Source organism: Aphelocoma coerulescens, chromosome 3 (assembly GCF_041296385.1).
Source record: "Aphelocoma coerulescens isolate FSJ_1873_10779 chromosome 3, UR_Acoe_1.0, whole genome shotgun sequence".
Lineage (NCBI taxonomy): Eukaryota > Metazoa > Chordata > Aves > Passeriformes > Corvidae > Aphelocoma > Aphelocoma coerulescens.
Genome location: NC_091016.1, coordinates 27,749,011 through 27,760,360, shown reverse-complemented (window position 1 = coordinate 27,760,360; position 11,350 = coordinate 27,749,011).

Sequence of the window (11,350 nt, the reverse complement as noted above, 5' to 3'; positions counted from 1 at the left end):
ACTTTTTCTCGTTCCCTTCTTCCCGCTTTTTCCCTGCACTCGTTCGTTGCACGCTTTTTCTCGTTCCCTTCTTCCCACTTTTCCCCTGCACTCGTTCGTTGCACGCTTTTTCTCGTTCCCTTCTTCCCGCTTTTTTCCTGCACTCGTTCGTTGCACGCTTTTTCTCGTTCCCTTCTTCCCGCTTTTATTTTGCACTCGTTCGTTGCACGCTTTTTCTCGTTCCCTTCTTCCCGCTTTTATTTTGCACTCGTTCGTTGCACGCTTTTTCTCGTTCCCTTCTTCCCGCTTTTTTCCTGCACTCGTTCGTTGCACGCTTTTTCTCGTTCCCTTCTTCCTGCTTTTTCCCTGCACTCGTTCGTTGCACACTTTTTCTCGTTCCCTTCTTCCCGCTTTTATTTTGCACTCGTTCGTTGCACGCTTTTTCTCGTTCCCTTCTTCCCGCTTTTCCCCTGCACTCGTTCGTCGCACGCTTTTTCTCGTTCCCTTCTTCCCGCTTTTTCCCTGCACTCGTTCGTGGAACGCTTTTTCTCGTTCCCTTCTTCCCGCTTTTCCCCTGCACTCGTTCGTTGCACGCTTTTTCTCGTTCCCTTCTTCTCGATTTTATTTTGCACTCGTTCGTTGCACGCTTTTTCTCGTTCCCTTCTTCCCGCTTTTTCCCTGCACTTGTTCGTTGCACGCTTTTTCTCGTTCCCTTCTTCCCGCTTTTTCCCTGCACTCGTTCGTTGCACACTTTTTCTCGTTCCCTTCTTCCCGCTTTTTCCCTGCACTCGTTCGTTGCACGCTTTTTCTCGTTCCCTTCTTCCTGCTTTTCCCCTGCACTCGTTCGTTGCACGCTTTTTCTCGTTCCCTTCTTCCCGCTTTTCCCTGCACTCGTTCGTCGCACGCTTTTTCTCGTTCCCTTCTTCCCGCTTTTATTTTGCACTCGTTCGTTGCACGCTTTTTCTCGTTCCCTTCTTCCCGCTTTTCCCCTGCACTCGTTCGTTGCACGCTTTTTCTCGTTCCCTTCTTCCCGCTTTTATTTTGCACTCGTTCGTTGCACGCTTTTTCTCGTTCCCTTCTTCCCACTTTTCCCCTGCACTCGTTCGTTGCACGCTTTTTCTCGTTCCCTTCTTCCCGCTTTTTTCCTGCACTCGTTTGTTGCACGCTTTTTCTCGTTCCCTTCTTCCCGCTTTTTCCCTGCACTCGTTCGTTGCACGCTTTTTCTCGTTCCCTTCTTCCCGCTTTTATTTTGCACTCGTTCGTTGCACGCTTTTTCTCGTTCCCTTCTTCCCGCTTTTTCCCTGCACTCATTCGTTGCACGCTTTTTCTCGTTCCCTTCTTCTCGATTTTATTTTGCACTCGTTCGTTGCACGCTTTTTCTCGTTCCCTTCTTCCCGCTTTTTCCCTGCACTCATTCGTTGCACGCTTTTTCTCGTTCCCTTCTTCCCACTTTTCCCCTGCACTCGTTCGTTGCACGCTTTTTCTCGTTCCCTTCTTCCCGCTTTTCCCCTGCACTCGTTCGTTGCACGCTTTTTCTCGTTCCCTTCTTCTCGATTTTATTTTGCACTCGTTCGTTGCGCGCTTTTTCTCGTTCCCTTCTTCCCGCTTTTTCCCTGCACTCGTTCGTTGCACGCTTTTTCTCGTTCCCTTCTTCCCGCTTTTTCCCTGCACTCGTTCGTTGCACGCTTTTTCTCGTTCCCTTCTTCCCGCTTTTATTTTGCACTCGTTCGTTGCACGCTTTTTCTCGTTCCCTTCTTCTCGATTTTATTTTGCACTCGTTCGTTGCACGCTTTTTCTCGTTCCCTTCTTCCCGCTTTTCCCCTGCACTCGTTCGTTGCACACTTTTTCTCGTTCCCTTCTTCCCGCTTTTTCCCTGCACTCGTTCGTTGCACTCTTTTTCTCGTTCCCTTCTTCCCGCTTTTATTTTGCACTCGTTCGTTGCACGCTTTTTCTCGTTCCCTTCTTCCCGCTTTTCCCCTGCACTCGTTCGTTGCACGCTTTTTCTCGTTCCCTTCTTCCCGCTTTTTCCCTGCACTCGTTCGTTGCACGCTTTTTCTCGTTCCCTTCTTCCCGCTTTTCCCCTGCACTCGTTCGTTGCACGCTTTTTCTCGTTCCCTTCTTCCCGCTTTTTCCCTGCACTCGTTCGTTGCACGCTTTTTCTCGTTGCCTTCTTCCCGCTTTTCCCCTGCACTCGTTCGTTGCACGCTTTTTCTCGTTCCCTTCTTCCCGCTTTTTCCCTGCACTCGTTCGTTGCACACTTTTTCTCGTTCCCTTCTTCCCGCTTTTATTTTGCACTCGTTCGTTGCACGCTTTTTCTCGTTCCCTTCTTCCCTCTTTTCCCTTGCACTCGTTCGTCGCACGCTTTTTCTCGTTCCCTTCTTCCCACTTTTCCCCTGCACTCGTTCGTTGCACGCTTTTTCTCGTTCCCTTCTTCCCGCTTTTTCCCTGCACTCGTTCGTTGCACGCTTTTTCTCGTTCCCTTCTTCCCGCTTTTATTTTGCACTCGTTCGTGGCACGCTTTTTCTCGTTCCCTTCTTCCCGCTTTTTCCCTGCACTCGTTCGTTGCACGCTTTTTCTCGTTCCCTTCTTCCCGCTTTTTCCCTGCACTCGTTCGTTGCACGCTTTTTCTCGTTCCCTTCTTCCCGCTTTTCCCCTGCACTCGTTCGTTGCACGCTTTTTCTCGTTCCCTTCTTCCCGCTTTTTCCCTGCACTCGTTCGTTGCACGCTTTTTCTCGTTCCCTTCTTCCCGATTTTATTTTGCACTCGTTCGTTGCACGCTTTTTCTCGTTCCCTTCTTCCCGCTTTTTTCCTGCACTCGTTTGTTGCACGCTTTTTCTCGTTCCCTTCTTCCCGCTTTTTCCCTGCACTCGTTCGTTGCACGCTTTTTCTCGTTCCCTTCTTCCCACTTTTCCCCTGCACTCGTTCGTTGCACGCTTTTTCTCGTTCCCTTCTTCCCTCTTTTCCCCTGCACTCGTTCGTCGCACGCTTTTTCTCGTTCCCTTCTTCCCACTTTTCCCCTGCACTCGTTCGTTGCACGCTTTTTCTCGTTCCCTTCTTCCCGCTTTTTCCCTGCACTCGTTCGTTGCACGCTTTTTCTCGTTCCCTTCTTCCCGCTTTTATTTTGCACTCGTTCGTGGCACGCTTTTTCTCGTTCCTTTCTTCCCGCTTTTTCCCTGCACTCGTTCGTTGCACGCTTTTTCTCGTTCCCTTCTTCCCGCTTTTTTCCTGCACTCGTTCGTTGCACGCTTTTTCTCGTTCCCTTCTTCCCGCTTTTTCCCTGCACTCGTTCGTTGCACGCTTTTTCTCGTTCCCTTCTTCCCGCTTTTCCCCTGCACTCGTTCGTTGCACGCTTTTTCTCGTTCCCTTCTTCCCGCTTTTTCCCTGCACTCGTTCGTTGCACGCTTTTTCTCGTTCCCTTCTTCCCGATTTTATTTTGCACTCGTTCGTTGCACGCTTTTTCTCGTTCCCTTCTTCCCGCTTTTCCCCTGCACTCGTTCGTTGCACGCTTTTTCTCGTTCCCTTCTTCCCGCTTTTATTTTGCACTCGTTCGTTGCACGCTTTTTCTCGTTCCCTTCTTCCCACTTTTCCCCTGCACTCGTTCGTTGCACGCTTTTTCTCGTTCCCTTCTTCCCGCTTTTTTCCTGCACTCGTTTGTTGCACGCTTTTTCTCGTTCCCTTCTTCCCGCTTTTTCCCTGCACTCGTTCGTTGCACGCTTTTTCTCGTTCCCTTCTTCCCGCTTTTATTTTGCACTCGTTCGTTGCACGCTTTTTCTCGTTCCCTTCTTCCCGCTTTTTCCCTGCACTCGTTCGTTGCACGCTTTTTCTCGTTCCCTTCTTCTCGATTTTATTTTGCACTCGTTCGTTGCACGCTTTTTCTCGTTCCCTTCTTCCCGCTTTTTCCCTGCACTCATTCGTTGCACGCTTTTTCTCGTTCCCTTCTTCCCACTTTTCCCCTGCACTCGTTCGTTGCACGCTTTTTCTCGTTCCCTTCTTCCCGCTTTTCCCCTGCACTCGTTCGTTGCACGCTTTTTCTCGTTCCCTTCTTCTCGATTTTATTTTGCACTCGTTCGTTGCGCGCTTTTTCTCGTTCCCTTCTTCCCGCTTTTTCCCTGCACTCGTTCGTTGCACGCTTTTTCTCGTTCCCTTCTTCCCGCTTTTATTTTGCACTCGTTCGTTGCACGCTTTTTCTCGTTCCCTTCTTCCCGCTTTTATTTTGCACTCGTTCGTTGCACGCTTTTTCTCGTTGCCTTCTTCCCGCTTTTCCCCTGCACTCGTTCGTTGCACGCTTTTTCTCGTTCCCTTCTTCCCGCTTTTTCCCTGCACTCGTTCGTTGCACGCTTTTTCTCGTTCCCTTCTTCCCGCTTTTCCCCTGCACTCGTTCGTTGCACGCTTTTTCTCGTTCCCTTCTTCCCGCTTTTTCCCTGCACTCGTTCGTTGCACGCTTTTTCTCGTTGCCTTCTTCCCGCTTTTCCCCTGCACTCGTTCGTTGCACGCTTTTTCTCGTTCCCTTCTTCCCGCTTTTTCCCTGCACTCGTTCGTTGCACACTTTTTCTCGTTCCCTTCTTCCCGCTTTTATTTTGCACTCGTTCGTTGCACGCTTTTTCTCGTTCCCTTCTTCCCTCTTTTCCCTTGCACTCGTTCGTCGCACGCTTTTTCTCGTTCCCTTCTTCCCACTTTTCCCCTGCACTCGTTCGTTGCACGCTTTTTCTCGTTCCCTTCTTCCCGCTTTTTCCCTGCACTCGTTCGTTGCACGCTTTTTCTCGTTCCCTTCTTCCCGCTTTTATTTTGCACTCGTTCGTGGCACGCTTTTTCTCGTTCCCTTCTTCCCGCTTTTATTTTGCACTCGTTCGTTGCACGCTTTTTCTCGTTCCCTTCTTCCCGCTTTTTTCCTGCACTCGTTCGTTGCACGCTTTTTCTCGTTCCCTTCTTCCCGCTTTTTCCCTGCACTCGTTCGTTGCACGCTTTTTCTCGTTCCCTTCTTCCCGCTTTTCCCCTGCACTCGTTCGTTGCACGCTTCTTCTCGTTCCCTTCTTCCCGCTTTTTCCCTGCACTCGTTCGTTGCACGCTTTTTCTCGTTCCCTTCTTCCCGATTTTATTTTGCACTCGTTCGTTGCACGCTTTTTCTCGTTCCCTTCTTCCCGCTTTTTTCCTGCACTCGTTTGTTGCACGCTTTTTCTCGTTCCCTTCTTCCCGCTTTTTCCCTGCACTCGTTCGTTGCACGCTTTTTCTCGTTCCCTTCTTCCCGCTTTTATTTTGCACTCGTTCGTTGCACGCTTTTTCTCGTTCCCTTCTTCCCGCTTTTTCCCTGCACTCGTTCGTTGCACGCTTTTTGTCGTTCCCTTCTTCTCGATTTTATTTTGCAATCGTTCGTTGCACGCTTTTTCTCGTTCCCTTCTTCCCGCTTTTTCCCTGCACTCATTCGTTGCACGCTTTTTCTCGTTCCCTTCTTCCCACTTTTCCCCTGCACTCGTTCGTTGCACGCTTTTTCTCGTTCCCTTCTTCCCGCTTTTTTCCTGCACTCGTTCGTTGCACGCTTTTTCTCGTTCCCTTCTTCCCGCTTTTCCCCTGCACTCGTTCGTTGCACGCTTTTTCTCGTTCCCTTCTTCCCGCTTTTTCCCTGCACTCGTTCGTTGCACGCTTTTTCTCGTTCCCTTCTTCCCGCTTTTTCCCTGCACTCGTTTGTTGCACGCTTTTTCTCGTTCCCTTCTTCCCGCTTTTTCCCTGCACTCGTTCGTTGCACGCTTTTTCTCGTTCCCTTCTTCTCGATTTTATTTTGCATTCGTTCGTTGCACGCTTTTTCTCGTTCACTTCTTCCCGCTTTTCCCCTGCACTCGTTCGTTGCACGCTTTTTCTCGTTCCCTTCTTCCCGCTTTTTCCCTGCACTCGTTCGTTGCACGCTTTTTCTCGTTCCCTTCTTCCCGCTTTTTCCCTGCACTCGTTCGTTGCACGCTTTTTCTCGTTCCCTTCTTCCCGCTTTTTCCCTGCACTCGTTTGTTGCACGCTTTTTCTCGTTCCCTTCTTCCCGCTTTTTCCCTGCACTCGTTCGTTGCACGCTTTTTCTCGTTCCCTTCTTCTCGATTTTATTTTGCATTCGTTCGTTGCACGCTTTTTCTCGTTCCCTTCTTCCCGCTTTTCCCCTGCACTCGTTCGTTGCACGCTTTTTCTCGTTCCCTTCTTCCCGCTTTTTCCCTGCACTCGTTCGTTGCACGCTTTTTCTCGTTCCCTTCTTCCCGCTTTTTTCCTGCACTCGTTCGTTGCACGCTTTTTCTCGTTCCCTTCTTCCCGCTTTTTCCCTGCACTCGTTCGTTGCACGCTTTTTCTCGTTCCCTTCTTCCCGCTTTTTTCCTGCACTCGTTCGTTGCACGCTTTTTCTCGTTCCCTTCTTCCCGCTTTTTCCCTGCACTCGTTCGTTGCACGCTTTTTCTCGTTCCCTTCTTCCCGCTTTTTCCCTGCACTCGTTTGTTGCACGCTTTTTCTCGTTCCCTTCTTCCCGCTTTTTCCCTGCACTCGTTCGTTGCACGCTTTTTCTCGTTCCCTTCTTCTCGATTTTATTTTGCATTCGTTCGTTGCACGCTTTTTCTCGTTCCCTTCTTCCCGCTTTTCCCCTGCACTCGTTCGTTGCACGCTTTTTCTCGTTCCCTTCTTCCCGCTTTTTCCCTGCACTCGTTCGTTGCACGCTTTTTCTCGTTCCCTTCTTCCCGCTTTTTTCCTGCACTCGTTCGTTGCACGCTTTTTCTCGTTCCCTTCTTCCCGCTTTTTCCCTGCACTCGTTTGTTGCACGCTTTTTCTCGTTCCCTTCTTCCCGCTTTTATTTTGCACTCGTTCGTTGCACGCTTTTTCTCGTTCCCTTCTTCTTGATTTTATTTTGCACTCGTTCGTTGCACGCTTTTTCTCGTTCCCTTCTTCCCGCTTTTCCCCTGCACTCGTTCGTTGCACACTTTTTCTCGTTCCCTTCTTCCCGATTTTATTTTGCACTCGTTCGTTGCACGCTTTTTCTCGTTCCCTTCTTCCCGATTTTATTTTGCACTCGTTCGTTGCACGCTTTTTCTCGTTCCCTTCTTCCCGCTTTTCCCCTGCACTCGTTCGTTGCACGCTTTTTCTCGTTCCCTTCTTCTCGATTTTATTTTGCACTCGTTCGTTGCGCGCTTTTTCTCGTTCCCTTCTTCCCGCTTTTTCCCTGCACTCGTTCGTTGCACGCTTTTTCTCGTTCCCTTCTTCCCGCTTTTTCCCTGCACTCGTTCGTTGCACGCTTTTTCTCGTTCCCTTCTTCCCGCTTTTTCCCTGCACTCGTTCGTTGCACGCTTTTTCTCGTTCCCTTCTTCCCGCTTTTCCCCTGCACTCGTTCGTTGCACGCTTTTTCTCGTTCCCTTCTTCCCGCTTTTCCCTGCATTCGTTCGTCGCACACTTTTTCTCGTTCCCTTCTTCCCGCTTTTATTTTGCACTCGTTCGTTGCACGCTTTTTCTCGTTCCCTTCTTCCCGCTTTTTTCCTGCACTCGTTCGTTGCACGCTTTTTCTCGTTCCCTTCTTCCCGCTTTTTCCCTGCACTCGTTCGTTGCACGCTTTTTCTCGTTCCCTTCTTCCCGCTTTTCCCCTGCACTCGTTCGTTGCACGCTTTTTCTCGTTCCCTTCTTCCCGCTTTTTCCCTGCACTCGTTCGTTGCACGCTTTTTCTCGTTCCCTTCTTCCCGCTTTTTCCCTGCACTCTATCGTTGCACGCTTTTTCTCGTTCCCTTCTTCCCGCTTTTTCCCTGCACTCGTTCGTTGCACGCTTTTTCTCGTTCCCTTCTTCCCGCTTTTCCCCTGCCCTCGTTCGTTGCACGCTTTTTCTCGTTCCCTTCTTCCCGCTTTTTCCCTGCACTTGTTCGTTGCACGCTTTTTCTCGTTCCCTTCTTCCCGCTTTTTCCCTGCACTCGTTCGTTGCACGCTTTTTCTCGTTCCCTTCTTCCCACTTTTCCCCTGCACTCGTTCGTTGCACGCTTTTTCTCGTTCCCTTCTTCCCGCTTTTTCCCTGCACTCGTTCGTTGCACGCTTTTTCTCGTTCCCTTCTTCCCGCTTTTCCCCTGCACTCGTTCGTTGCACGCTTTTTCTCGTTCCCTTCTTCCCGCTTTTTCCCTGCACTCGTTCGTTGCACGCTTTTTCTCGTTCCCTTCTTCCCGCTTTTATTTTGCACTCGTTCGTGGCACGCTTTTTCTCGTTCCCTTCTTCCCGCTTTTTCCCTGCACTCGTTCGTCGCACGCTTTTTCTCGTTCCCTTCTTCCCGCATTTTCCCTGCACTCGTTCGTTGCACGCTTTTTCTCGTTCCCTTCTTCCCGCTTTTATTTTGCACTCGTTCGTTGCACGCTTTTTCTCGTTCCCTTCTTCCCGCTTTTATTTTGCACTCGTTCGTTGCACGCTTTTTCTCGTTCCCTTCTTCTCGATTTTATTTTGCACTCGTTCGTTGCACGCTTTTTCTCGTTCCCTTCTTCCCGCTTTTTCCCTGCACTCATTCGTTGCACGCTTTTTCTCGTTCCCTTCTTCCCACTTTTCCCCTGCACTCGTTCGTTGCACGCTTTTTCTTGTTCCCTTCTTCCCGCTTTTATTTTGCACTCGTTCGTTGCACGCTTTTTCTCGTTCCCTTCTTCCCGCTTTTTCCCTGCACTCGTTCGTTGCACGCTTTTTCTCGTTCCCTTCTTCCCGCTTTTTCCCTGCACTCGTTCGTTGCACGCTTTTTCTCGTTCCCTTCTTCCCGCTTTTTCCCTGCACTCGTTTGTTGCACGCTTTTTCTCGTTCCCTTCTTCCCGCTTTTTCCCTGCACTCGTTCGTTGCACGCTTTTTCTCGTTCCCTTCTTCTCGATTTTATTTTGCATTCGTTCATTGCACGCTTTTTCTCGTTCCCTTCTTCCCGCTTTTCCCCTGCACTCGTTCGTTGCACGCTTTTTCTCGTTCCCTTCTTCCCGCTTTTTCCCTGCACTCGTTCGTTGCACGCTTTTTCTCGTTCCCTTCTTCCCGCTTTTTTCCTGCACTCGTTCGTTGCACGCTTTTTCTCGTTCCCTTCTTCCCGCTTTTTCCCTGCACTCGTTCGTTGCACGCTTTTTCTCGTTCCCTTCTTCCCGCTTTTTTCCTGCACTCGTTCGTTGCACGCTTTTTCTCGTTCCCTTCTTCCCGCTTTTTCCCTGCACTCGTTCGTTGCACGCTTTTTCTCGTTCCCTTCTTCCCGCTTTTTCCCTGCACTCGTTCGTTGCACGCTTTTTCTCGTTCCCTTCTTCCCGCTTTTTCCCTGCACTCGTTCGTTGCACGCTTTTTCTCGTTCCCTTCTTCTCGATTTTATTTTGCATTCGTTCGTTGCACGCTTTTTCTCGTTCCCTTCTTCCCGCTTTTCCCCTGCACTCGTTCGTTGCACGCTTTTTCTCGTTCCCTTCTTCCCGCTTTTTCCCTGCACTCGTTCGTTGCACGCTTTTTCTCGTTCCCTTCTTCCCGCTTTTTTCCTGCACTCGTTCGTTGCACGCTTTTTCTCGTTCCCTTCTTCCCGCTTTTTCCCTGCACTCGTTTGTTGCACGCTTTTTCTCGTTCCCTTCTTCCCGCTTTTATTTTGCACTCGTTCGTTGCACGCTTTTTCTCGTTCCCTTCTTCTTGATTTTATTTTGCACTCGTTCGTTGCACGCTTTTTCTCGTTCCCTTCTTCCCGCTTTTCCCCTGCACTCGTTCGTTGCACACTTTTTCTCGTTCCCTTCTTCCCGATTTTATTTTGCACTCGTTCGTTGCACGCTTTTTCTCGTTCCCTTCTTCCCGATTTTATTTTGCACTCGTTCGTTGCACGCTTTTTCTCGTTCCCTTCTTCCCGCTTTTCCCCTGCACTCGTTCGTTGCACGCTTTTTCTCGTTCCCTTCTTCTCGATTTTATTTTGCACTCGTTCGTTGCGCGCTTTTTCTCGTTCCCTTCTTCCCGCTTTTTCCCTGCACTCGTTCGTTGCACGCTTTTTCTCGTTCCCTTCTTCCCGCTTTTTCCCTGCACTCGTTCGTTGCACGCTTTTTCTCGTTCCCTTCTTCCCGCTTTTTCCCTGCACTCGTTCGTTGCACGCTTTTTCTCGTTCCCTTCTTCCCGCTTTTCCCCTGCACTCGTTCGTTGCACGCTTTTTCTCGTTCCCTTCTTCCCGCTTTTCCCTGCATTCGTTCGTCGCACACTTTTTCTCGTTCCCTTCTTCCCGCTTTTATTTTGCACTCGTTCGTTGCACGCTTTTTCTCGTTCCCTTCTTCCCGCTTTTTTCCTGCACTCGTTCGTTGCACGCTTTTTCTCGTTCCCTTCTTCCCGCTTTTTCCCTGCACTCGTTCGTTGCACGCTTTTTCTCGTTCCCTTCTTCCCGCTTTTCCCCTGCACTCGTTCGTTGCACGCTTTTTCTCGTTCCCTTCTTCCCGCTTTTTCCCTGCACTCGTTCGTTGCACGCTTTTTCTCGTTCCCTTCTTCCCGCTTTTTCCCTGCACTCTATCGTTGCACGCTTTTTCTCGTTCCCTTCTTCCCGCTTTTTCCCTGCACTCGTTCGTCGCACGCTTTTTCTCGTTCCCTTCTTCCCGCTTTTTCCCTGCACTCGTTCGTTGCACGCTTTTTCTCGTTCCCTTCTTCCCGCTTTTCCCCTGCACTCGTTCATCGCACGCTTTTTCTCGTTCCCTTCTTCCCGCTTTTTCCCTGCACTCGTTCGTTGCACGCTTTTTCTCGTTCCCTTCTTCCCACTTTTCCCCTGCACTCGTTCGTTGCACGCTTTTTCTCGTTCCCTTCTTCCCGCTTTTTTCCTGCACTCGTTCGTTGCACGCTTTTTCTCGTTCCCTTCTTCCTGCTTTTCCCCTGCACTCGTTCGTTGCACGCTTTTTCTCGTTCCCTTCTTCCCGATTTTATTTTGCACTCGTTCGTTGCACGCTTTTTCTCGTTCCCTTCTTCCCGCTTTTTCCCTGCACTCGTTCGTTGCACGCTTTTTCTCGTTCCCTTCTTCCCGCTTTTATTTTGCACTCGTTCGTTGCATGCTTTTTCTCGTTCACTTCTTCCCGCTTTTTCCCTGCACTCGTTCGTTGCACGCTTTTTCTCGTTCCCTTCTTCTCGATTTTATTTTGCAGTCGTTCGTTGCACGCTTTTTCTCGTTCCCTTCTTCCCGCTTTTTCCCTGCACTCATTCGTTGCACGCTTTTTCTCGTTCCCTTCTTCCCACTTTTCCCCTGCACTCGTTCGTTGCACGCTTTTTCTCGTTCCCTTCTTCCCGCTTTTTTCCTGCACTCGTTCGTTGCACGCTTTTTCTCGTTCCCTTCTTCCCGCTTTTCCCCTGCACTCGTTCGTTGCACGCTTTTTCTCGTTCCCTTCTTCCGGCTTTTTCCCTGCACTCGTTCGTTGCACGCTTTTTCTCGTTCCCT